Raw genomic sequence first — 27,900 nt, 5'->3', positions numbered from 1 at the left:
CTCTGGAGACATTTTGTCAGTGTTGTGAGGATTAACATTTGGCTCCTCATTACTTATGCAAATTTCTATAGCCAACTTGAATTTATCTTCAGAAAATGTGATTTTCTTTTCTATTGCATTGTCTGGTTGCAAATTTTCCAAACTTTTATGCTCCACTATCCTTATAAAACGGAATGCCTTTAACAACATCCAAATCATCTCTTGAATGCTTTGCTGCTTAGAAATTTCTTCTACCAGACACCCTAAATCATCTCTCTCAAGTTCAAAATTCTCCAAATCTCTAGGGCAGGGGCAAAATGCCACCAGTATCTTTGCTAAAACATAACAAGAGCCACCTTTATTCCAGTACCCAACAAGTTTTCATTTACATCTGAAACCACCCAGGCCTGTACTTTATTGTCCATATTACTTCAGAATTTTAGGCAAAGCTATTCAACAAGTCTCTAGGAAGTTCCAAACCTTCCCACACTTTCCTGTCTTCTTCTGAGCCCTCCAAACTGTTCCAACATCTGCTTGTTACCAAGTTCCAGAGTTGCTTCCATATTTTCGGATATCTGTTCAGCAGTACCACACTTCCGGTACCAATTTACTGTATTAGTTCATTTTCACCTTGCTGATAAAGACATACCTAAGACTGGGAAGAAAAGAGGTTTAATTGGACTTACAGTTCTACATGGCTAGGGAGGCCTGAAAATCATGATGGGAGGTGAAAGGCACTTCTCACATGGCAGTGGCCAGAGAAATGAGGGAGATGCAAAAGTGGAAACCCCTGATAAAATCATCAGATGTCGTGAAACTTGTTCACTACCATGAGAATAGTGTGCAGGAAACCACCCACATGATTCAAATTTTCTCCCACCGGGTCCCTCCCACAACACATGGAAATTATAGGAGTACAATTCAAGATGAGATTTGGATGGGGACACAGAGCCAAACCATATCAAGGAGGCAATAATATCACAGATTAATCATATATTAAACAGATATTAAGGAAATAGTAAAATAACTATATAGCAATAAATTTGGCCACTTGAATGAAATGAACAGTTTTTTAAAGAAATAAGTTAAAGAAGTTAACTTGAGCAGCAATACATAATTAGTATTGCCTTCTATCTTTTAAATACATTGAATTTGCAGCCAAAATCCTTTTCTACAATGAAAATGTCATACTCAGAAGACTTCAGTACTGAAGTCTACTAAATATTCAGGGAAGGAATAATATCAATTTGAAGCCAATACATCTAAAAACTAGAAAAGGAGCCATATTCTAACATGATATAAAACCAGACAAAAGACTTTTTAAAAAGAAACAATTATAGATTCTTACATTCATAACACATATGCAAATACCTTTAACAAAAATTTTTAAACTTCCATTCAGCTAAATAAATATATAAAGGAGACATATTATAAGACGATACAAAACCAGACAAAAGATTTTTTTTCTTGTAGGCAACAATTAGTCTAGTGGTGATTTAATTTTTTTTTTATTTCTATACATTTTGGGGGAACAGGTGGTATTTGCACACATTAGTTTTTTAGAGGTGATTTCTGAGATTTTGGTGCACCCATCACCCTAGCAGTATACATTGTACCCAATTTGTAGTCTTTTATCCTTCATCCCCTCCCACCCTTTCCCTCCAAGTCCTCAAAGTCCATTGTATCATTCCTATGAGTGAGAACATAGAATGTTTGGTTTTCCATTCCTGAGTTACTTCACTTAGAATAATGGTCTCCAATTCCATCCAAGTCACTACTAAAGCCATTATTTTCTTCCTTTTTATGGCTAAGTAGTATTCCATGGTGTATATATATACATACCACAATTTTATTATCCACTCATTGATTGAAGGGCATTTGTGCTGGTTCCATATTTTTGCAATTGCAAATTGTGCTGCTATAAACATGCGTGTGTAAGTATCTTTTTCGTATAATGACTCTTTTCTTCTGGGTATATACCCAGTAGTGGGATTCCTGGATCAAATGGCAGTTCTATTTTTATTTCCTTAAGTAATCTCTATACTGGTTTTCATAGTAGTTGTACTAGTTTATATTCCCACCAGCCATGTAAAAATTTTCCTTTTTCACCACATCCCCACCAACATTTTTTTTTTATTTTTTGATTATGAAATTCTTGCAAGAGCAAGGTCGTATCATGTTGTGATCTTGATATGCATTTCCCTGATGATTAGTGATGTTGAGCATTTTTTCATATGTTTGTTGGCCATTTGTTTTTCTTCTTTTGAGAATTGTGTATTCATGTCCTTAACCCACTTTTTGATGGTACTGTATCTTTTCTTCTTGCTAATTTGTTTGAGTTCCTTGTAGATTCTGGATGTTGGTCCCTTGTCCGATGTACAGAATGTGAAGATTTTCTCCCACTCTGTGGGTTATCTGTTTTCTCTGCTGATTGTTTCTTTTGTTGTGCAGAAGTTTTTTAGTTTAACTAAGTATCATTTATTTTTATATTTGTTTTTGTTGCATTTGGTTTTGGGTTATTGGTCACGAAGTCTTTGCCTAAGTTAATGTCCAGAAGTGTTTTTCTGATGTTATCTTCTAGAATGTTTATGGTTCAGTTATCAGATTTAAGTTCTTGATTCATCTTGAGTTGATTTTTATATACAGTGAGAGATGAGTATCCAGTTTCCTTCCTCTATATGTGGCTTGCCGATTATCCCAGCACCATGTGTTGAATAGAGTGTAATTTTCCCACTTTATGTTTTTGTTTGTTTTGTGGAAGATTAGTTGACTGTAAGTATTTGCCTTTATTTATGGGTTCTCTATTCTGTTCCATTGGTCTATGCACCTATTTTTATACCAGTACCATGCTGTCTTCGTGACTATGGTCTTATAGTATAGTTTGAAGTGAGGTAATGTGATGTCTCCAGATTTTTTCTTTTTGCATGGTCTTGCTTTCACTGTGTGGGCTCCTTTTTGGTTCCATATGAATCTTAGGATATTTTTAGTTCTGTGATGAATGATGGTGGTATTTTGATGGGAATTGCATTGAATTTGTAGATTGCTTTTGGCAGTATGGTCATTTTCACAATATTTATTCTATCCATCAATGAGCATAGGATGTGTTTCAGTTTGTTTGTGTCATCTATGATTTCATTCAGCAGCAATAGATTGCAGGTTTTCTTGTAGAGGTCTTTCACCTTCTTGGTTAGGTGTATTCCTAAATATTTTATTTTTCCACCTATTATTAAAGACTTTGAGTTCTTTATTTGATTATCAGTTTGGTTGTTGGTGTATGGCAGAGCTATTAATTTATGTGCATTAATTTTCTATATTGAAACTTTGCTGAATTTATCAGTTCTAGGAGCTTTTTGCAGGAGTCTTTAGGGTTTCTAGGTATACAATCATATCAGCAAACAACTACAGTTAGACTTTTTCTTTACTGGTTTGGATGTCCTTTAATTCTTTATCTTGTCTGATTGCTCTAGCTAGAACTTCCAGTACTATGTTGAATAGAAGTGGTGAAAGTGGACATTCTTGTCTTGTTCCAGTTCTCAGGGGGAGTGCTTTCAACTTTTCCCCATTCAGTATTATGTTGCGTTTGTCATAGGAGGCTTTTACTACATTAAAGTAAGTCTCTCCTATGCTGATTTTACTGAGGGCAAAACCAGACAAAAGACTTTTAAATGAGAAACAACTATAGGCTCTTGTACTCATAACTTACACGCAAATATCTTCAACAAAAAATTTAAAACTTCCCGAAGTTAAATAAATACATAAAGTATAAAATATCATGATCTTTTTTGGTTTATCCAATGAACGCAAAGTTGGTTTTACATCTAAAAATCAATGTAATTCACTATATGAATATATTAAAACAAATCATATCATCATCTCAATTCGTGCATAAAAGCATTTGACAAAATTTGATACCTATTCATAGTAGAAATTCTCAGCAGAACAGGAACAGAAAGGAATTTCCTCAAGCTGACAAAGAATATTTACAAAGATCCTACTGCCAACAACAAATTTAATAGTGAAAATTTAAGGCTTTCCCACTAAGACTGAGATCAAGGCAAGAATATCTCTCACCACCACTGACTTTAAACCAGGTGAAAATATTTTCTGATTTCTCCCGTGGTTCTTTCTTCTTTTTTNGCAAAGTTGGTTTTACATCTAAAAATCAATGTAATTCACTATATGAATATATTAAAACAAATCATATCATCATCTCAATTCGTGCATAAAAAGCATTTGACAAAATTTGATACCTATTCATAGTAGAAATTCTCAGCAGAACAGGAACAGAAAGGAATTTCCTCAAGCTGACAAAGAATATTTACAAAGATCCTACTGCCAACAACAAATTTAATAGTGAAAAATTTAAGGCTTTCCCACTAAGACTGAGATCAAGGCAAGAATATCTCTCACCACCACTGACTTTAAACCAGGTGAAAATATTTTCTGATTTCTCCCGTGGTTCTTTCTTCTTTTTTTCTTTCTTTCTTCTTCTTTCTTCTTTCTTCTTTCTTCGTTCTTCTTTCTTTCTTTCTTCCTTCCTTCCTTCCTTCCTTCCTTCCTTTCTTCTTCTTCTTCTTCTTCTTCTTCTTCTTCTTCTTCTTCTTCTTCTTCTTCTTCTTCTTCTTCTTCCTCTTCTTCTTCCTCTTCTTCCTCTTCTTCTTTTCTTCTTCTTCTTGACAGAGTCTCACTCTGTCACCCAGTCTGGAGTGCAATGGCACAATCTCTGCTCACTGCATCCTCCACCTCCCGGGTTAAAGTGATACTCGTGCCTCAGCCTCCCAATTAGCTGAGATTACAGGCTTCCACCACCACATCCTGCTAATTTTTGTATTTTTAGTAGAGACGGGGTTTCACCATGTTGGCCAGGCTGCTCTTGAACTCCTGACCTCAGGTGATCCACCTGCCTTGGCCTCCCAAAGTTCTGGGATTACACGCATGAGCCACCGTGCCCAGTCTTGTGGTTTCTTCCTTAGCTATTATACTGGAAGTCCTAAAAGGTACAACAAGGCAAGATAAATAAATTAAATGAAATAAATAAAAGACATAGAGATTGGACAGGAAGAAATAGAACTGTTTTTATTTTCATACGACATAGGAGTCTATCTAGAAAAATCCTAAGTAACCTTCAAAAAACCTAGTAGAATGAATTAATTGAAAAGGTGTATGGATAAAGGATCACTATTACAAAAATCATTTCTATTTGTATGGGCTGGTATCACAGAATTGGAAATAAAAATTTAAATACCATTCAAAACAGCATTTAAAGACATGAAATACTTGGGGCAAATTTAACAACAGACACTCAGGAGTTGTACTAAAAACTACATATTATTGCTTCAAAAAAATTAAAGAGCTAGCTCAATGGGGAGAAATGATATATGTATAGATTAGAAGACTCAATATTGTCAAATCCCCCCAAATTTATATTGAGATTCCACAAAACCTTAACCAAAATCCCAGCAAATGTTTGGAACTGTAAGAGAAGCAGAATATCAAGAAGGATTCTGAAGCAAAACATAGTTGGATGATTTATACTACCTGATTTCAGGATTTAGAATAAAGCTACCATATTAAAGTAGTGTGGAGTTGGCAAAAGAATAAACATGTGAATCAAGGAAATAGAAACCAGAAGTAGATACCCACAAAATCAATAGATTTTCTACAGTGTGCCAAGATAATTCAGGTAATCCAATGGGTATAAAATAATCATCTACATAAATTGTGCTACAGTAGTTAGATTACACATGTGGGAAAAAACCTCAACTCTTACTCAACATCAAATCCATAAATTTTCTCAAAATAGATTATAAACCAAATTATAAGAGGCAAACCATAAAATGTCTGAAAGCAAACATAGAAGCACTCTTTGTGACTTTGGGACACAAACTATAAAAAATCAAAACGCTGTTAAATACTGATGAATTAAATTTTATCAAAATTTAAAATGTTCCTCAAAATAAATGTAAAATAAATTAAGAGGCAGTCACAGAATAAGAGAAAATATTTGAAAACAATATATCTGATGAAGAACTCATAACCAGAACATACAAAATATTTGAAAATATATAACGAATATTTATGAAGACAAATAACCAATTGTTTAAAATGGGCTTAATAGTTAGCAGATATTTCAACAAAGAAGATATATGAATAGCAAATAGGCACATATCAAAAATGTTGAACCTTATTAATTAGAGAATTATAAGTTAATAACACAATGAGATACCACTGCATACCTACTGTAATAACTAAAATTTAATATACTGATGATATCAAGTGTTGGAAGGGATGCAGAACAACTGGAACTCTCATATATTGCTGGTAGGAATGAGATGCCACAGCCATTTTAGAAACCTATTTGGTAATTTATATAAGATAAAACCTACACTTATCATTCAATCTAGAAATTCCACTGCTAAGCATTTAAAGAATAAAAATAAAAACATATGTCCACAAACACCTGCCAAATGTCCATCAACTAATGAAGGAATATATAATTGTCATATTGTATATCCATACAAGGGAATACTCTCTAGCTATAACAAAATGAATTATGGATACATGCAATTATATGAATGAACATCAAAAGCATTATTCTAAGTGAAAAAAGATTAAAAAGACTACATATATTACACTATCATTTATATGACATTCTATGACAGTTACGCTTGCTCCTCAAGCACATTTTCCTGTCTTGAGATGAAATGCACTTTTCCTCTTTACCTGGAAAATTCAACTTATTATTCAAAGTACATCCCTCCTCCAAAATATATCAATCATTTGTTTCTCATGAAACTTGTTGGAAGCTTCAGTTATAGAAATTACATTGTTTTTGAGGGTTTTTTCCCCTCTGCATTCCCTAGTTAATATGTAAGGACAGGGACCCTGTCTCCTTTGTATCTCTAGTGTTTAACAATGACTGATACATGATGGTAGAACCTCAATACATGTTGAACTGAATATGTTTAGTTTTCTGTGTTTGAGATCCCCTCTGGCCAGCATTTCTATAATAAAAAACAATTAAACTACAATTAAGTCATTTCTATTTTAATTTATTAGTATTATCTAAGTAAATAGAATATTACAGAGAACCAGAGAATGTCTTATCTTAAGAACGCTTACTAGAGTTTTGATATAAACAAATTTTATTTTTCCTATACAGGATGTGAAAATTGACCATATAAATTGGGTCATTCCAATCATACCCAAGTAAAACAGAGTGGAAAAGTCAGAGATTGAAAGCAGTCAGACCAATAACATTGCTCCAAGAATGTAATTCTCTGCCAGCCTGGCTGCTGAAACTGCCTGCTGTAACTTGAAACTAGTTTTATTTCATGGCTTCTGAAACAACTTGCTACAAGTCTAAGACTAGTTTTACTACCATCCTCATTCACCAATCAGAGTTTTCCAGCTCCCCAAAACTTTGCTAGTGGCAATGAACTTTCTCGAAAAACAGTACATAACATCTCTCCTTTTTATAAAACCTCCAACCATCTGTTTGTTCTTTGGATGTACCAAACACCAATCAGTCTGCATGTATGCCCCAAATTACAATTCTTGTATCCTAAATAAGATGTTAAATTTAGAGATATGTCTACATATTTTATTTGGCTTTGTGAAATAATATAGTTTTAAGTAAAGTTTTCTTTTGGTCATTTGATAGAAAAAATCAATTGCCTTTTCTTATTTCCCTCCCTTCTTTCCCTCCTTATTTCCCTCCCTCCCTCCCTCTTTCCCTCCTTCCTTCCTTCCTTCCTTGCCAGTATGTCCAGCTAAAGGAAAAATAAGATCATATTTAAATAGGTACAGAAGAGATACGGAAATCTATTTAATGAACATCCAGATTCTGAGAGTTACTATGTGATGAGGCTTGTGATAGCTATATTTTCACAGATACATTTACCATTGATATTTAAGCAAAATACACTGAAAGGAAATGCTTATAGAAACATGGCATTTCATTTCCATTTTCAAGCAAATTACAAATTCCAAACACTTCTTCAGAAAAGACCAATATGAATTCTCATTCATTTGGTGGATTTGATTGCTTTTGAGAAAATGGCTAAAGGTTTTGGTTTTGTTTTAGTTTGTTAACATATAAACATGTGTCTACTTATGCAGGCATAATTAAGAGAAGTATGCATAATTAAAATGACTTTTATAGCTTAATAAAAGATACTTTTTTTAAGTGCCTTAAGATAAAAGTATGATAGAATATAAAGCTAATGACAACATTTGAAATAACCAAGACCAAGAAAAAGAAAACAAAAAGCATTCAAAGAAATATTTCACACACACACACACACACACACACACACACACACACATATCATCCTTTCAGAAGAAATTTATTTTAAAGGAAAACTTTTTAATACTATGCACATTTAACAAAGTTAAGTTTTCAGGATAAGAATAAGCAAGAAAAATTTAAAATATGGGCTCTCCACAGAGTTTGCTTTGCTAAAACTACTCTTCACACAACGCCTGTGTAGTATAGTCTTAGACTAGTCTCATGGGGAGAGTGGTGAGACCATTTTGAAAGGAAAAGGAGAGTAACACATCCCAATACTCATGGTCCAAAGCAGTCAACAGTTTCTTTCACTGCTCCTACCTGCTCCAATTCCTCTCATAGGATGCCTCCTCTGGCCTCCCATGACCTCAGGAACTGCTCCAGAAGCCCCCAGTTCCAGCTTGCCAGTTCAGCGTTGCTATCCTTTTGCCTGGCCTCTCCTTGCTCTCAAGGACCCATAGCTTCACATCACTCTTCTCCCCCTGTCCCCAACCACTTCTAGAATACTATTGAATTTTCCCTCTATGCTCCATAATGGGCCAGTTTTACCCATTCTGTGCAACTCAGTTCAAATTCCTGGAACCCAGTGTGGGAAAGCCTTGAAGGGCAGGAAGAGCCAAACTGCAGCCTGTTTTATGTTACAAGAGCAAGTCTTTGCATTTCTCTAGCAAGTAGGAAGGGCCCTCTACCTACCTGATTTGCCTCAGCTTCCTCGGGAAAGAACCCAAAGGTACTAAGAATCAGCACATTGGAGTTCTGGATGTAGGCTGAGGAAGGTAAAACAAATGTCAAACATAACCACAAGGAAAAGATCCAAAACAGGAATAAATACTGACAGAGAAGGTCACAGATATCCATGTAACTCCTAGAACATTCTCTTTCTCCACCTGAACTTTCTGCAAAATAAAATGTTCCTAGTTGTGAAAAAATGTCAAGGTAGCCAGAAGAGCCCTTGAGATGTTTTGGTTTTTAAGAGGTGTGAACTCCAAAAGCTTGAAGAAGCTTCAATTTCTGATGATTCTGCATCTCCTGAGACCACTGGGTTAAAGGGAGGGGGAGGTTTTTCTATGGCACTGAGCTCAAGAAATATACTACATCCCAGAAAAGCAGCAGCTGGGACAAATGGTTAGATTGACTCCAGTGAAAGTATAGTTAATATTTGGATTCCTTTTTGTGCTGCCCCTGCTTATCAGGAGGCAGGATTTCAAGGCAAAAGTCTTATCTATAAATTAACAAGATGAATTTTTCAGAAACATTTACTGTGCTGCATCTCTTGGGGCCTCACCTTGTGACATGGACAGTGCTCAGAGCAGTGAGGCACTTTAATAGTCTCCATGCAAAACCCCTGTCAGGAAGTTTGCAGGAGGAAATTATCTCCACACAAATTATGAAAATGCATAACCTGAGTCCTTTTATGGCCCAGGGGAGAGATAGAGCGACAAACTTACAATTTATCAAGTCCTCCCAAAATGTCATAAAGTGTGGGAATAAATAAGTTTATAGTATAAACAAAGTCACTTCAATACAATACAGAATATTAGCTAGTGGCTATTAATCTGGTACCTCTTTGAACTCTTGGACAACCGGCCTCCCAAATGTATAGCTCTCTCTGCAAAATATAGCACTCAGAGTTAGAATCCTCATAAATGGACATGACGGTGACCCAAAAACTTCTTCTAAAATTTAGATGAGATAATACAGTGCCTGGCACATAGGAAATGCTAAATAAATTGTTTTTTTTTTTTTCTGTTAATACCTATTTCCCATCATCCTGACTTTTCTTTTACACATGCTGCCATAAAGATCCCCAAACTCAAATTCACATAACCTCAATTAATCCCCCAAATTCCTAATTCCATCACATATCATGTCAGAAAGACCTATCACTGGTTTATTAGAGATAATGACTTCTATACCACCCTTAACGCTGTGGATATGGGAGATATAAATCAGTTGCAGTTGTATTTTAATATAAATGGAGATGCAAAACACAGATGTAACAAATGTAATAGCAAGTCAAGGAATGTTTACCTCAGCAGCAATTAAATTACATATACCAAAAACTATAATAGTATAGCATCTACCCATCCAGGAAACATTCCTTTACTTGCTGTTTGAAAGTAATGATTTCTTTAGTTGAATTGTGTACAATTACTTCTTCAGCAACTGCAGGTCTGCTTAAAGTCGTTTAAGAGCTCAGAAAAGTACCATTGATGTGACCATAAGGCAGGGATTGCAGTTAGAATATTATAAAACTGCCTCTAGATTTGCATCTCTCTGATGGCCAGTGATGATGAGCATTTTTTCATGTGTCTGTTGACTGTATGAATGTCTTCTTTTGAGAAATGTCTGTTCATATCCTTTGCCCAATCAAAACCACAATGAGATACCATCTCACACCAGTTAGAATGGCAATCATTAAAAAGTCAGGAAACAACAGGTGCTGGAGAGGATGTGGAGAAATAGGAACACTTTTACACTGTTGGTGGGATTGTAAACTAGTTCAACCATTATGGAAAACAGTATGGCGATTCCTCAAGGATCTAGAACTAGATGTACCATATGACCCAGCCATCCCACTACTGGGTATATACCCAAAGGATTATAAATCATGCTGCTATAAAGACACATGCACACGTATGTTTATTGCGGCACTATTCACAATAGCAAAGACTTGGAATCAACCCAAATGTCCATCTGTGACAGACTGGATTAAGAAAATGTGGCACATATACACCATGGAATACTATGCAGCCATAAAAAAGGATAAGTTTGCGTCCTTTGTAGGGACATGGATGCAGCTGGAAACCATCATTCTTAGCAAACTATCACAAGAACAGAAAACCAAACACCGCATGTTCTCACTCATAGGTGGGAACTGAACAATGACATCACTTGGACTTGGGAAGGGGAACATCACGCATCGGGGCCTATCATGGGGAGGGAGGAGGGGGGAGGGATTGCATTGGGAGTTATACCTGATATAAATGACGGATTGATGGGTGCTGACGAGTTGATGGGTGCAGCACACCAACATGGCACAAGTATATATATGTAACAAACCTGCACGTTATGCACATGTACCCTAGAACTTAAAGTATAATAATAAAAAAAACCTGCCTCTAGAATTCAAGTTAGCAACATTTAACAGATTTCTTTTATTTAACAAATTTCCTAGTGCCCTGTGCTAGGACAATAAAGACCAATAAGACAGGACAGAACCTGCCAAGGAGCTCTGAGAGATGAAGAAGCCAATGACTTCAATACCATCTTAAATTGAGTGTTATGACAGAGAGGGAACACTAGATCCAGCCATCACTGGAGTGAGGAGATGGAGATGTGACTGCTTGTAAGAAGCAATGTATGAGAAGGGTCCTAGACAGTGAGTGACACTAACCAAGAAAGAGTGTGGAGCAGAGTCGAGTGCCTGAGGTGGGAGGGGAGCAAGAGAGGGGCGATTAGCAGGAGGCAGAAAGAGCTGGTCCCAGGGCATGGAGAACCTTGCTTTCTATATCCTATGAAAGAGCTGAGAGTGCAAGTTATGGTGGGTAGAGAGCTGCTGGGAAGCTTAGGCAAAGGAATCACGGTTAAAGTTGTCATCTGGGTAGATGATTCTAGTAATCCATTTAAACAGATGTGCTCCTATAATTAGGAATTCATTAGAGCAGCACCAAAAGAGGGTAATAAAGGTCCAATTTAGGATAGAAGCTGTAGGTTTGGAGGAGAGAAGATACGTTGAAAATATATAGGAAGTAAAAAACACAGTACTGGGCTATTCATTGTATATAGGAGGTAAGGGAGAGAATGAGTGCAGGGGACTCCACTGGAGTGAATAGCAATGCCAACAAACATGACAGGAATACAGAGTCATTCTCTTAACTAATTTGCTGCCACAGAACATCAGGGAAATTACAGAATATTGATGAAGAGCATGAGCTTTTGAGCCAAAGTGGCTGAGTTCGAGTTCCACCTCCAAAACCTGCTTGGAACACAAGTTAACTTGAGCATGCTCCTCAATCCCTCTATGCCAATTTACTTACCTGTAAAAAGGAAGCGACAATGGTAGTGCCCATTTTGTATATTTGCTATGATGATAAGTAAATATGTTTAATATACTTAGAATAGTTTCTGGGAAACAGTAAGCAATAAATAACAACATATATATTTTCAACAATATATATGAGAAGCACTCAAAGTGAGAAGATAAGTGGTACAAAACCCAGTCCTCAGAGAACACCGACATTCAGGGACACAGAGAGGAAGTGGGGCACGAGGTGGATCAAGGAGAGAAGGAAGACAAGCTGAGAGGTATCAGAAAGTCCAAAGGAGAAAGGAGGAGAGCGTTTCAGAGAGCAGGAGTGAGCAAGTGTCACGTGCAGTTACAAGATTAAGCAAAATACAAATATTAAAGGATTTTAAAGGTAGCAGGTAGGTGTACAGTAAATACAGTAAAATATAACTTCTCACACTCTTTTTTCAGAGGAGGCACTGTTGTATTTTAAAATACAAAATTTTAACTACTACTCTCTAAATTATGGTCAGTTCCATTTATCCAAACTAGTAAAAGGCAAGAGAGCAAATGTGAGTTGAGACAATTGGCTAACTCTTTAGAGAGAATAAAACAACTGAACTGAATCTTACATCACCCTTCATATCAAATTAAATCTCAGGTGTATAAAAGATTGATATGTAAATATGAGGCAAAAATATATAACAATAAGTGCAGGAACATTTTTGCAACCTAGGAGTAAAAAGACACTTTCTCTAAACATGACAAAATGTTCAGACACTGTAAAGAAAATGATTTACAACTTCTCTAAAAAAATTTCGTAAAGAAACTTATAAAAAATACACTAGAACTGGAAATAAATTTGTGTTAAGACTTGCGATCATATGGCTAAGATCTCTAATATGGGAAAAAAATAACTAATTCATAAGAAAAGTCCAAAATGTCAGTAGAAAAAATGGACAAAGAATATGAGTGAGCAATTCACAAAAATGAAAGACAAATAAATAATAAACCTGAAAATATTTCCAATATAAATTGAATTCATAAAGCAGTTCTATCCATTACCATCTAGATAGGCAAAGGTCAGCAAGAGAAAACTATCTTCTAAAGTCAAGGCTGTTAGAAAAAATAGTCACTAACATTCACTAATATTAGACGTATATATTATTTAAACATTTTAGGGATCACTTATCAATGACAATTAAATTTAATTGCAAATATCAATTAACTCATTTCACAAAATACCTGACCAGTATGCTTTAGAAATGCCAAGGTAATCGGAAATAAGTGAGGAGTGAAAACTAGCTGCAGACCAGAAAATCAAAGGAATTGTGACAACTAAATACAATTTAATAACCTGGACTGGATTCTGGAACAACAGCAACGAAATACATTAGTAAAAGAAGTTCTACTACTGAAATCCAGTAATGTACCAATATTGGTTTCTTAGTTTGGCAACTATGCATAGTTTATTATATTATCATGCTAATATAAGATGTTAATATTAGAAGAAACTGGGTGAAGGGTGTATTATCTTTGCAACTTTTCTGTATATCTAAAATGTCTCTAAATTAAATGTTTATTTAAAAAAAAATGAGCCAGTAATTCCCTTTCTGAAAAATGTATCCAATAGAAATATTTTAACAAGTATGAAAATACATATACAAAAATACATACTATACAGTAATTGGAAGAAATCCAAATGTTGTAGAGAAAGGTATTAAATAATTAAGTGAGGCTGTAGCTATAAAATGGAACATTATGCATCCATTAGAAAGGATGTATGCTAGAATTATAAATACTAGCAAGGAAGTTATCTATGGTGTTTTGTTAAAAGATTAAAAGCAAGTTAGTATATAGAGCGATTAGATGATAGACAGCTAGCTAGATAGATATTAATAGATTAGATAGTGATATAGTTTGGATCTGTGCCCCACCTAATTCTGTAGTAGAATTGCAATCCCCAGTGTTGAAGGTGGGGCCTGGTAGGAGGTGACTGGATCTTGGGAGTGGAGTTCTCATGAATGAGTTGGCCCCATCCCCTGTGTGCTAATAGTAAGTGAATTATCATGAGATCCAGTCATTTAAATGTCCCTCCTCACTCTCCCTCTTGCTCTTGCTCTTGCTCCTGCTCCTGTCATGTAAGATGCCTGCTCCCGCTCTGCCTTCTGCCATGAGCAAAAGCTCCCTGAGGCCTCCCCAGAAGCAGATGTTGCTATACTTCTTGTACAGTCTGTGAAACTGTGGGCAAATTAAACCTTTTTTTTAAATAAATTAATAGTCTCACGCATTTCTTTATAGCAGTGCAAGAACTGACTAATATGGATAGATAGATAGACAGATATAAACTTATTTATCGCTAAAATCGCTAAAACATATATGCATATATGTATTATATAATACATATGAAAATCTGGAAAATACATAAAATTGTTTTTTGAGAGGTAGGAAATTGGATGACTTTCATTTTCCAAGTTTTTCAGTATCTATTATTTGAATTTTTTCCATTGAACAGTATCCTTTAGTTATCAGATTGTATAACCGTACATGTTTCTTTTTAAAACTGGTTTTGTAATGAAAAGAATAATGAGCAATTAAAAATTGAAGCATGTTGGAGAGTCCCAGTTTGGTCATCGGCTAGCTACATGTTTGTGCATGTGGCTTAATTTATCTGGCCCCGATAACAGGAGCTGGGATTTGATTATTTCTTAAGATCTTTCCCATATATAAAATTCTATTAGTGTATGGTTTTGAAGATTAGGTGATTCTCCCACTCTAACTGCAGAAATTTATGTATTTGCTCTCACAGTATCTTTGTTAGGGGTTTATAAATGTTATCTTTTAGCAGATAGAGCAGGAAGTATGGGATATAAACAGGATATTTTAACTCATCTACTCAAGGAAGTTCATGAAAGCAACTTGAGACTTTTGTATTCAATTCATAATGTACATAGCAGGTTTGCTGGAAATACCTTAGGTTACTTGAAACATTTATCTCTTAGAAAATAATTTAACCAAATGACTGGACAACATCAGCCTAAGAGACTGCATATACTCTCAGTGGTTAATGGACATTTCCAAGGCATCATGATTCAAACTTTCTTTAAACTCTTTTATGCACTTTAATGAGTTGTTCCTAGTCAACATTGAGCACACTCATTACCAAGGAGAATTCAAACACGTTCTTTCCATTCCGAACAATTATATATTTTTCTAAAATCTATTCAGTTATTGTAGGCAGTGTAGGTTTATCAATTACCTCTCCAAGCTGTCCATTATCTATTTTGAGAGTATAATTTGTTTCCCGCATAGAGTATGTGTTAGCAGCATGATGCGTTTTACATTTGTAATTAATTTTGAACTGACAAAGAAGGTAGGAAAAATTCTCCCATAAATAAAAGTAATGAATGCAAGTATTTAAACAAAAGGTCCTAGTAATTTCCAGCAACTTAAAAGAAAGAAAAAAAACTCAATCTGCTGTATCTTTTAAACTAAAATACCAAGATATCTTTTGTTCCTTCTTCATGACACACTGGAGATTTTGAAATTCTAATACTAAAAAGGATAATAAATGACAGGTAGGCACACTACATTGGATCTGTGAATAAGAAACTGTTTACTTCTCAATAAAACTAATAATATCAGTTTAACTATACATGACTAATTGGCTAGTTCGCACAAAGTTTTATCGGAAAATCATTTTTGTAGACATAAATTCCTACCCATGATGAAACTAAATATTTTGCTACTCGTAGCACTTTAAGATGATAGAGAGCTTGAAATTAAATTACACTAAATGCCTTTATATTTATTCGGCATTAAACCTTATTTTCCTTACTGTCATTCTGCCAGCGTGATATCATCGGAGTTGAAGAGGGATGCTAATGCTATTTATATTACACTGCACTGTCCTCTAATTGACCTTGTTTGTGCAATGGAATGGCTGCTTTTCTCAAGCTGCCAGCCCTTTATTGCAGCATTTTGACCATGCACTAGTGGCTCTTTGTGCTGCTGCTGAGTTCAAGAATCAATACTGGATTCCCCACAGCCAATAAAGGCAGCTGACAGCATGAATTAACTGAGTGTGGCCAGTTGCATGGAGGGCCATTGTCTTTAAGGAAAATCTGGACGTGATTACCAACCTCCATCTCTGAGTGAAGGTTTTAATGCAAAGTGCGAGGTTGCTGTAATTTAATTTTGGCCTGCTGCTCTGACACATTCCCCTTTGCCACTGCTTCATGGAATCCAAGCTATTAATGGCTGCAAACCAAAACACATATGGAGACAAAGGCAAATACTCACAGTCATACAATAGCAGCGATTTCACCTGACTTGACCATTCTTTCCTGATAGTATTCTTATAGCAGATTCTGTTTCTTCAAGCCAGTCTTCTTACTATAGGAATAAGTCATATCAAAGTTAAAAATGAAATGTGCTATGTCCTATACATCACTGAAGCTTTCGTATGTGGCAGAGTTGAAAAATCTGCACAAGGAACTCATTGCCTTTGATTAGACTGTCAAAATTATGGAAAAATGCATTTATACTTCCTTATCTCCCACACTTTGCAAGATGATTTCCACCCCCTCTACTCTACGGAACATATTTTCCCCTGAAACAAAATCCAGTTGATTCTATTCAGTCTTTATCTTCTCAATAGCATTTGATATTGAACACTTCCTTCTTCAGAAAACATTCACATTTCTTGGGTTCTGGTTCCTGTGGTCCTGTCTTCTCAGTGTTGGTGTTCCTTGCATTTTATCTTAGGCCTTCTTTTTGTCTCACTTTAATTTGCCCTCCTCCATGTAAAACCTCATTCTTTTTCATACCTGCAAGTATTATTATTATTATTAATTTTTTTTTTTTTTTTTTTTTGAGACGGAGTCTCGCTCTGTCACCTAGGCTGAAGTGCAGTGGTGCAATCTCAGCTCACTGCAAGCTCCACCTTCCAGGTTCATGCCATTCTCCTGCCTCAGTCTCCCTAGTAGCTGGGACTACAGGCACCCGTTATCACGCCTGGCTAATTTTTTGTGTGTATTTTTAGTAGAGACGGGGTTTCACCATGTTAGCCAGAAAGATCTCGCTCTCCTGACCTCGAGATCTGCCCACCTTGGCTTTCCAAAGTGCTGGAAGTACAGGTGTGAGCCCCCGTGCCCGGCCCATACCTGCAATTATTTTTGATTGCCGTGTATTGGCTCCCAAATCTTTATCTCCAGCTCAGATCCATTAATAAGTTTGGCTGTCCCATCAGTGTTCTGAGCTCCATATACCTCAAAGTGGATGCATCATCTCCTGTTGTGTTTTCTACTTCAGTAAATTGCCATCTGTTACATATGCAGGAACATGAACCTACCTTTGAATCATCTCTTTTCTTTACTCTGCATACCCATCACTTATCAAGTCTTGTTAATCTACTCCTTAGTCTCTCCGTTTATCCATTCACTAATCTCCATCATTTCTCTTGCCCTAACACTAGTCAGGCACCCCATGTCTTCTTGCCTTCAAGGCCTTCATATCCAGATCCCAGCCTTGGCCTTGCCTCCACCACTGAACTCTCCACCCTGAAACTAACCTTGTCTTTCTAAAAATAAAATCTATTCACTTTCCTTTTCTGCTTACAATATTTCAACTACTTCACACTATGACTTTACCTCTTCAGCTTTACATTTTACAGTGTTTTTTCTTTTCCTCCTCCCAAATGACATACATATTTGTTCTGCTGCCACTAACTGAGTGATTTTAATACAAGGACATGGACGACAGCAGAGACTTAGTTTGTAACCGGAACAAAGGAAAGCACCTATTAGACACTTGACTGCAATCATGATGCTCTATGAGGTGCAGCTACTGCCTAAGCTTCCACAAGTATGTTAGACAAAAGAAAAATCTACAGAATAACAAAGTGGGATTTATGTAAGCCTTTAAAAGGGGGAAATGACATGTCATTTCTTTCTTTATCAAAAGACCTATATTTCTGAGAGAATTTTGGTATTCACAACATCAGTTCTGTTTATAACAGGCAATGTTCTTCGTTGAAATTAATTCAAGCAGAGTTATTCAAGGGACAGTGTATTATACACAAACCATTTAACTTGAACTTTAAAATGATTTTTCGTGTCTGAGAATTATCAAGAAGATACCAGTTTGGATCAACACTTTCCATAAACTGGAACAAAACCTATGGTTTTAAAGGCTCTTATCTTAAATGCAAGCAATTTGGGAGACTATTAAATGTACATTGTCTGATCTATTCCTACTCTCACATTTTGTTGCAATCATTAATTTTTTAGAAATATTTTATTATATTTTCATTGTTTCCAAAATGAACATCAAGGCCATAAAAACAAGAATTAAAATATATAATGATTATATTCCCACTTCTGGAAAGGCTGAAATGAGGATAGTCATGCTACAGCTACCTCAGTTGATTTCTTGACTGTGTAGACATAAGCTAAGATATAGTTGTGTTCAGCTTCAAATCATCATGTGGTGGTCTTCCTTGGATCCCTGATGCAAAGATGTGTGTTGCTGCCCTATCTTTTCTCCCTACCAGTTCTCTCCTTTTTCATAGCATTTTCATCCCTGGTAAGAGAATCTTCAAGGATTTATGACTTGGCAGCTCATCATCATTTGAGTGGTCTGCTGAGAGTGAAAGAGAGAGGTAAAAACGAAGCACACACAATTCCCTGTCCTTCTGCCTGCATCTCAAAGTCATAGCTTGGAGGAAGATTATGAGGCTACCCCCATAGAGCTCACATTGCTGCTCATTATAATGTGTGACGAGATGTTGAGCAGAGGTGGGAAAGCAACTTGGCAATGCACAGATACATTCACTTTGCCATCAGTAGAAGAGGAAACTGGCCCAAGGAGGCCAAGGAGGAATCACCAAGTACATATACAACAAGCCATATCCCAAGCCCATCCTCGCCTATACTGTCGGGAGCCTGGGAGTATTGAAGTGTGGCAACTAGCTCCTGACAACAGCACTGCAAAAAGAATGTGGACATAAAGGAGACAAGGTCTTGCCTTCTCCATACTCAGAAAGACACATTTGTGTGGCCATCCCCAAGACTTCAAAGTGATTAATTAAACCAATTGAGTATCTTTGCCATTGATCTATCTTACCTAAAACATTTTTCTGAGTAGCAAGATAATTTTTACCTAGTTTCCTTCATCAAAAGCAACATTCTCCAGATAAGATCTTCCTAAAAATATATTTCATATGGTCAGCATATGTTCTACTTTCCTGAAATAACCCTACGTTTTTAACAACAATTGTGGTGGCCTGGTCTCCCACCTGCTAAGAGAGCAATAGCACCTCACTTTCTTACCACGACAGGTTTGGATGGGGGGGTGGGAGAAGTGGAGAGCCATTCATCAAAGTCCTCTCTATGGGCAAGCCTTCAAGACTTGCTGTATACCCAAACCTGAAACTATGTCTCCCCATTCTCTTTTTTGGCAATATGCAAAAGTCCTGTTTCATTATTTGTTTATTTGTTCCCCCCCCTTGTCCCCACTCTAAAAGTAATGTTTCTATTAATACACCAATTTCACTGCTCTTTATCTTTCAGTCCAAGCCTCTGAGTCAATCATCTGGCCACAGCAAAAGATCAGGGAGCCATCTGGATGTTCTTGATATATGAGAAGCCTACATGGCATCAGCTGGGAAAACTGCAGTCAACATTGGAATAATCAAAAGTGACCACATGCAATAATAGTCTGTGTGACAGTGAAGAGGGGACACCAGGAAGCAGGTGTTCTATATAACAGAGGATCAATACTCCTGTTGAGGAGATAAGATAGATTCCAAATGGAAAATAAACTCGTGGAGAATACGAACAGGGAGACAAGAGAAGGTGAGGGAAAGTAAGACAAGCCTGCAGGAAACAACACAACAAAGGGAATGTAGGGGTGTGTACAAGGCCCACAGCTGACCGGCTGATGAAAACTGACTGCATGTGAGTGTGGGATAGGACAGTCAATACAGATTTGCTTCCATGACAAGGAAAGAGGACAAAGCACACATTTAGAAGCTTGAGCTACACAAATTAGCTAGGATCTTCTACATTCTAATTTAATATGCTTGCAGAAAAATTTCATCATTTGTAACATGTGTTGACAGCCTCAAAAACTTGATTTTGCTTAGCAAGGCCTAGTTTTTCGTAAGAAAAGAAGGACAACACATATTTCATTACTTTTGAAAATATATTTCAATGAAAAGGGAGATGGATAGAAGTAAACCTAATTTGCATTATTTAGTTCAAAAGGAATGTTGCTTTGATGCCACTGTGTGTATTTGCAGCGCTTCCTTTCTCTCTTGGGAGCTGGTGTGTATTAACATTCCATTCCTCTTTTTCATTATTGCTATCACATAAATTAACACACACACACACACACAGAAGATTAGCTGATAAAGCTGTAACAGCAACCTTCAATATGAGAACTTCTTCCAGAAACTCAATGCTACACATAAATAAAACTACTCAGGCAAATGTTAAATAAAATTTCATTCCATTAAAAAAAGAGAAAACACTGGAATTTCCTTATTCTCTGTTTCTATTGTGGGTTGTGTGAAACTGTGTTTTCAAGGTGTCACACTATTCTGTAGTCAGGCCTGGGGATATTTCAGACCTCATGCAAATGATGAAACATTGTGTTATCTACAGCATCATCTTGATTCTGTCCTTTTTTTCTTTATAAGTGAACGTCTCAATGCTTTGTTGTTCCTATGCCAGGGGAGTAGTGGAGCATTTCATTTTCCTATGGCTTGTGAAAACACTGGGGGAGGATTTTTCTTCTGACCCCTGAAAGCCTAGGTGGATATTAGAAGTCAAGGGCTGTGATCTTCCTAAAGAAACAGCTTTATAAACCTCTAGCTATTCCTGCAATGCAGCAGATGTGTGGGCTGCTGCCAAGCTCCAGCTCACTCTGGAAAATGCTGACATGAGGGCTGCAACTCTGCAAGGAACCAAGGAATGTTTACACAGAGCCCTTAGGGTCGATCAGATGTTCTCCTTGGAGCGCCCTTCCAGTGTATATCTTCCTCCCTGTACCTCCACATAGGTCACATGCTCTTGCTTTCCTGATCTTGCTTTCTCTGCCTTGATTAGGAACTCCATGAGGGCAGGCCTGTGTGTGCCTCTCACAGTGGTCACAGAGCTGGGCACAAAGTCGGAACTCTACAACTACTTGCTGGATGAATAAATGGAATAAATAACCCTGAAGAAGCCTCTTAAAAGGAAAATCACTTCCTGAATTTGCCAGGTAGCCCTATGTCCCTAAAGGAGGACATAAAATTGAGAACAGACACTTTCCCATCTGCCTGGAATGGAAGAAAAGCCTGTGCGAGCATTTTCCCCTGATGCCAAGCTCCTTCATGACTTCCTGCAAACCATTTGGAGCACTCAGCCTGTGTTTCTCAACACAGCTCTCAGTTGCATGCTGCCCTGTGCTGGTCTTTGTTTCCTGACCAGAATTCCTTTGCTGCTAAGGATAAATATTAGCAGTCGTGTGAGCAGCTTGTACATCTCTCATCCTAACCAGTGAGTGCAATGCTGCTTACCAAGCTGAAATCACAGTTGAGCTTTTTCCTCTTGACCCTGCTATTTTAATATTTGGTGTGTAATAAAAAGTTAAGATGATACCTGGATTATTACAGCTTCCCTCACTCCAGGCCTGATATAAATGGCCTGGGGAGACTGTGTGCCCCTCCTACTATTCCCTTCCTCCTGCTTCCCCAGTGACCGCCTGCCCAGATGAAAATGTGACAATGCTTGATTCATGGCTGAGTCGTTCTAACGAATAGGGCTTTTGCTGTGGTCTGCACATCTGCTGTATCCTAAGAAGAGCCCATGTTTTATCAAGTCTTTCCCTTAGGAAGATCACAAACCACTTTATGCACAATCATCTCTTCATTCAGCCCCGTCACTTGGGAAGTAAAGACCACAGGGAGCCTTAGATGAAGAGGTTGTAATAACTAACTAAAAATCTGGCTGGTACGTTGAGGGTTACTCCGTCCTCCAACAGAACATGCCATATGTTCCTCTGTAAGCACAAGTGACTGAATCCTTGAATTTATTCTTTATCTGAAAGATAGTTAAAATGAGTTGTCAAACACTTTTGGTTCAGTATCATATTCAAGACTCCTTTTCTTTTTTTCAAATGCTGTTTGGGTAATTAGGACATTCTTAAGTATCTTTAATCTACTTATCTATTGAATAATTTTCAAATTTAACTGTCAGAGCCAATCAAGGAAGATATCTAATATAGAAATGCCTTCAATCATTAAACTATGCATTTAATCCCCAGAACATTTTAGATAAACATTTTTGCGTGGGGCAGGTGAACAATGACGACAGTTCTCCCCATGTGAACAAACATGTGAACATGTATGCATATACAATGATGTGCACACATGTGCATGCACACAAAAATAACTTTCTGAAAATTGCTGCAAACTCTTATTTTATGTTACGGACTACAGTGTATGTAAACTGAGAATAATGTTCTTTGTGGTTTAGCAATGAATTAAATGAAAAGATTCAGTTTTTTTTTTGCTCAAACCCCAGCCTCTGTTTGTTCGTCCAGTGTGGGTTTGCAGTGACCCCTGTTTCCCAAAGTCTTAATTATGTAATCTCATTCTCTGTGAACCACCTGTGAGGACCTCACCATGGGGACGCTAAGACTTTGTGGGAAGTGTCAAGGATGTTTAAAAAGGAAAGTTATTTTTCATTCCTTTGAGGCTATCAAAGATAGAAAAGGAGTGCTTTTCTATGTTTTAATGTATGATCCTGGAGATAATTCACTTAGCCAAATAAGGAAGCTTTTCTGATTTGACTTCTGTGTGTGCTTGTTGTTCACTTGAACCCAACCACCTGCTGTCATATACAAATTAGTAACATGGGATTTTTTGTTCTGTTCCTTAATTCATCAAATCCCATCATGATTCCTGAAAAAATAAATGTTCTAAGAAAAAATTTGGAAAATGTCTGCTTACGTCTCTTTTATTGAATAGAGAAAAACAAAGGACTTAGCATGAATAAGAGACTTGAAAATGAAAGCGTGGCTTTATAATAAGTTCTTCACAATCTGGGTAACAAAATGCACCCCAGATGAAATTTATTTTGTAGAAAAGTGGATGATTTAATTGATGCTTTGAACTCAAATTATATAAGCATTCCCAGGCACTTTATCTAGACACCTGGAAAGGCTTTTGGAGTCCATAAAATTTATTTTGCTTCACTTCTAAACATCATTTATTTTTCTCATCTATACCTTTAAAGGGAAAAGGAAACAAATAAACAAAAATAAAAATTACTAAAGCAAGAGCGTAACAAATGAGTCCCTGAATAGGAATGACTATAGAAAGCAGCCCTTCACATTTACTTACTTTCTTCTCTTGTGTGAAAACAAAACAAGTTGAAGATATTTTCACTTGAATGCCACAAAATTTGACTTGTATTCTCAGAATTATCAAAACAATTTTGTGTTCTCAGAAGTATCAATTCATAGAAAAATTAGAACTACTAACCTACTGGTAAGGATTAGCTTAAAGAATGAAAAAGAGAGACAACTGAGGAGAAAACTGTTCTAATTAAAATGCCAGTGTAGAAGAACCAGGAGACCAAAATGGCCTGTATGTCTTACAGCCAGATTTTAAAAATAATAATTTAGCAACCTGGATCTCTAGAGTTTTGCCTTTTTATTCTAAATTCATTGTATGTATTTTCATTTAATCTTCCTGTTTTATAAGGTTTAAGTTAAATTTTCTTGTATAAAGCTACTGAACTGCACAAATGACATTTGTTTGATTAATGTCTCTCACAGGCAGGGACTCTGTGACCTCTGCATATTTCTGTCAGGTATCATTTAGGTTACAGTTAAATTTGGATTAGGATCAAGGAGAGACTCGATTTCACTGTGGCGATGAGTCCCATTTGCAGATAATTAGTGTGAACTCATTTTTTTATAGGTATGGGAAGCCATGATAAAAGGGGGAGAAATAACCACAAAAAGTGACTACACACAGCAGATTTTATTTCTAAAATAAAATACAGTATATTTTCAATAATTCTCTGTCACACTCACCTATTTGACATTTGTCTATTTCATCATTTACCATATTGTATGTTTTCAGTTACCCATATTAAACCAATTTAGATTATTTTGGAGGAAACTGGGTTAATAATTTAGATTACCACAATTATTATTTCCCAAATATAATATATTCAGTTAGTAGCTAATATAGACAGTTGTAGTAAGATTATAGTTATAATCTCTCCTTTACTTGTTAGGAATGTATTTAGCTGCAAGTAACAAAGCATCCAACTACATTCAACTATAACATTTTAACAAAATAGTTTTGTTCCACAAGAAAAAATAGAAGTCAAAAGATAGACTATTTTTTGGTGTGCCTTCAACAGCTTCATGGTGCCAGGCCCAACATCTCTGTTCATCAACTTATAGTTACAAACCAGCTGCACAGCTTCAGGTACTACATCTGCATTTAAAACAGGAAAAGACGTGGAAAGTGATAGCCAGACATACCTGGGTGTTTTAATCAGAAAGAGAAAAGCATTTCTGGAAACAATGTTAATAGACTCCTTAAATTCCATTGGCAGGACTGAGATGTGCAGCCACCCCTTATGCTATAAAGACTGAGAAGGCAAAGAAAATAATTATCACCGTTGGCTTTGACCAATTGTGATCCAAATCAGATCCCGGGTGGCAAAGTACATTATCATTCTGAACAAATGTGGAGCTCTGTTAGAAAGGAAGAAGGGAGAAAGGATGTTGAGCAAGCAATAAAATTGCCTGTCCTACTTTCATAAATAGAAATTAATGATTCACTCACTCATTGCCAAAATCTGCAACCTGGCATACAGGTGCCAATCTTCAAATTCAAAGTACTTATCACCCTGACAAGTCAAGCACATCATCTTGGCATGGAAAGAAGAGTGCTTCCTGCTGATTTCCATGGGGTCCTTAATATTTGTCATAAGAACTGAGGCTACATGACAGCAAAACTTAACTGATATAAACTTTTATTTTTCTGCCATCATTTGTAAAGAGCAATAAGGTGTAAAACAATAAGATGCAGATTATTTGCTTTGCCATATAGTGCCCAGGTCATTGTCAATGGCTGTTATCGAGTTGACAGAACTGAATGGGAAATTCGTAGACACTGCATAAGACAAATCTGGGCTTGCCTCTAATTTCTTCTCTTCCTTTCTACCTGATTGTTGGTAGTTTACTCATCCTCTTTCTTCCTCATTTTTTTTTGTCTGTACGTGAGCATAATCATCCCTAACTTGTATCAAAGCCTTGAGGATGGAATGGATAAGGTAGATGAGCATTCGGGATGCATCCTTGTGTACCCTTCTGTTTTTCTCCCTCAAAATGAAACTTACCATGTGAGCCAACCGAGAACTAAGGAGAACTCCTGTCTCTCATGGGATTTCAGTGCTGGTTTTCAATCTTTTCTGTAAGCTTACAGATAAATCCCTTCATTTCCTGTTACAAAAACACTTTTCTTTTACTGAGATAAAGAATTGATTGAAACCCTTCCAAGTTTAAATCCATAGTCCTAGAAAGTAGAAAACAGCCTTGACAATTCTCATAATTTAGAGTTTGGAAGTTTATAAAAACATATATCTCAGTTGCCAGAGATGAAGGAGGGGAAGTGAGCTACCATAAAGGAGAAGGTGAGCAGGTTCTTAAATTGCCGTCATCTTTCCAGGCTGTGTAAGTTCTTTCTGTTCTGACATCTTCAGCCCTCAGGAAAGCCACTAATCTCTCTCTTCTCTCATCTCTTTCTTTCTCTGAGCTTATTTTATATACAATCTAACTTATCAGTTTTTAAATGATTTTATATATGTTATTTGCTTTCTCTGCTTTAAAAATGGGTACTAATAACGCCGTTTTCAGTGGAATTCTGTGGAGCAGAGAGGAGAATAAATGAGATAATGCAGGTAAAAGTGCCTAGCACAGTGCTGGACTCGTTTTCAGTCCTTCATATGTGCATGTGTGTGTGTGTGTGTGTGTGTGTGTGTGCTTGCTTGCTAACTACTTACTCATCAGAACTTTTCAGAGTAATTTTCATCATTCTTTGAATAGTTTTTGGGTTGCTATAAATTTCCAACTTTTTCCATTTTATTCATTATAGTCTTTCAGAAATCTTCCCAAGGGATATAAGGTACCAACAGATGCTCTGCCTACACTGAATAAACATTTCTAAACCATTACATTTATTTTTAAAATCTTTTTTTATCTATCTGTAAAATTTTGTCTACAACAAAGACTGCTAAAGTTAAATCAATGGGGAATAGACTTGATGTGACTTTTGTCTGGAAATACCTCCTAAAAACAGCAAAATCCACTTCCCTACAGGAAAGTTGTGATAAAAAGACTTGCAGGGCAGAACTGATTCTCATATTAAAAAACTAACACCCTGCATGCGCCAGTAATTCCTTCCCAAACATTCATTTTATGATGGGTAGACACAGTCTTAATGGCAAGTTAAAACTGTATTTGAGGGATTGTTTTTGAAAATTGGAGGCACATTAGGCATGAATCTCATTTATGTAGAACTAGAAAGAACAGCTATGCTACTTACAAAGCATTAGAACAAAATGCGTATCATAAATAAAATAAAAAGTCAGACTTAGGGTTTTATGGCTAAATTGATTATGCTGATTTGGGTACCTTTTCTTTCCTGTTCTGAAAAATATTTAAGTAATAAAGTTTTAATTGCTATGTGTACCAATTAAGAGTTCTAGGCAAATTCTTTCCAAGCAAATAATAAGTGATTCAAAGCTATAAATAAAATGAAAATAGGCTAAAATAGCAATGATAGACAGTACATACAAATGAGAACACTGGGGGCTTCCCTGCAGAAGACAAGAAAAACCCCCCTCTTTTTACCATCACCACTTTTTTATGCAGCGAGGGAAAAGGCAGCGTTAGCAAACAAAAATTGCTTTTCACTTTGCCAACAAGATAAATAGAAAGAAATTTCAATGAAAATGACTGGAAAAATGTACATGATTGATGCTAAATTTGCAAAATTCCAAAGATATGGGTACAGTTTGTCATAAAATGATGTCAAAATCTTTTGTTTTGTCAGAAAATTATGCAAAGAAAAAAATTGCCAATTTTCCTCCTCCAGCTCTAGTCCTTGCCTATTCTAGAATCTGTTTGCTTTTGAAGAAAAGAGACAGGAATATTTTACTTTCAAATCTTTTATTTCACTAATCACTAAGAACATGTAGCAGATATGTTTCTGTGGGAGCTTTCATGAAGATAATGGGCCTGCAGCTGTCCCTCACCGCATCAGGGGTGCACCAAGGGAGAAATCGCACATGAAAGCCCTTTGCAAACTTCAAAATGGCCCCAGAATGTTCGTTATCCTTATTAGCTCAATGCTGAGTTAGATACATTCAAATACTGTTTGTGGGACAGAAAATGGGATTCTAAACTCTGAATCAAAGAGAAATTAGATATCCTCAGAAATGAGGATGGAAGATAAGAAAAACAAACATGATTTGACTAAAATGTGTAGATTTGGTCTGTTCTCAGTCCTTATCTGTTATAACAATGGTAACTTTTTTTTTTTTTTTTTTTT

General features: G+C 36.4%; 1 long non-coding RNA gene across 2 annotated transcripts in view; it reads right to left on the bottom strand.

Moving 5' to 3' along the window:
* The window catches only part of LOC108543153 (uncharacterized), a 217,858-nt gene that overhangs the window by 27,453 nt on the left and 162,505 nt on the right, over positions 1-27,900 (bottom strand). Inside the window, exons 3-4 of one of the 2 annotated variants that reach the window (XR_001889498.1) lie at positions 16,581-16,673; positions 8,962-9,036 (exon numbers count right to left, since the gene is read on the bottom strand). This is a non-coding gene — a long non-coding RNA (uncharacterized LOC108543153). Of the gene's footprint in view, positions 1-8,961; positions 9,037-16,580; positions 16,674-27,900 lie in introns of those variants that run through there. The other variant, XR_001889497.1, reaches the window with a different exon arrangement.

Source organism: Rhinopithecus bieti, unplaced genomic scaffold (genome assembly GCF_001698545.2).
Source record: "Rhinopithecus bieti isolate Rb0 unplaced genomic scaffold, ASM169854v2 scaffold_21726, whole genome shotgun sequence".
Taxonomy (NCBI): Eukaryota; Metazoa; Chordata; class Mammalia; order Primates; family Cercopithecidae; genus Rhinopithecus; species Rhinopithecus bieti.
Note: the sequence above shows the minus strand (reverse complement) of the source record. Positions and strands in the feature narration are given on the sequence as shown.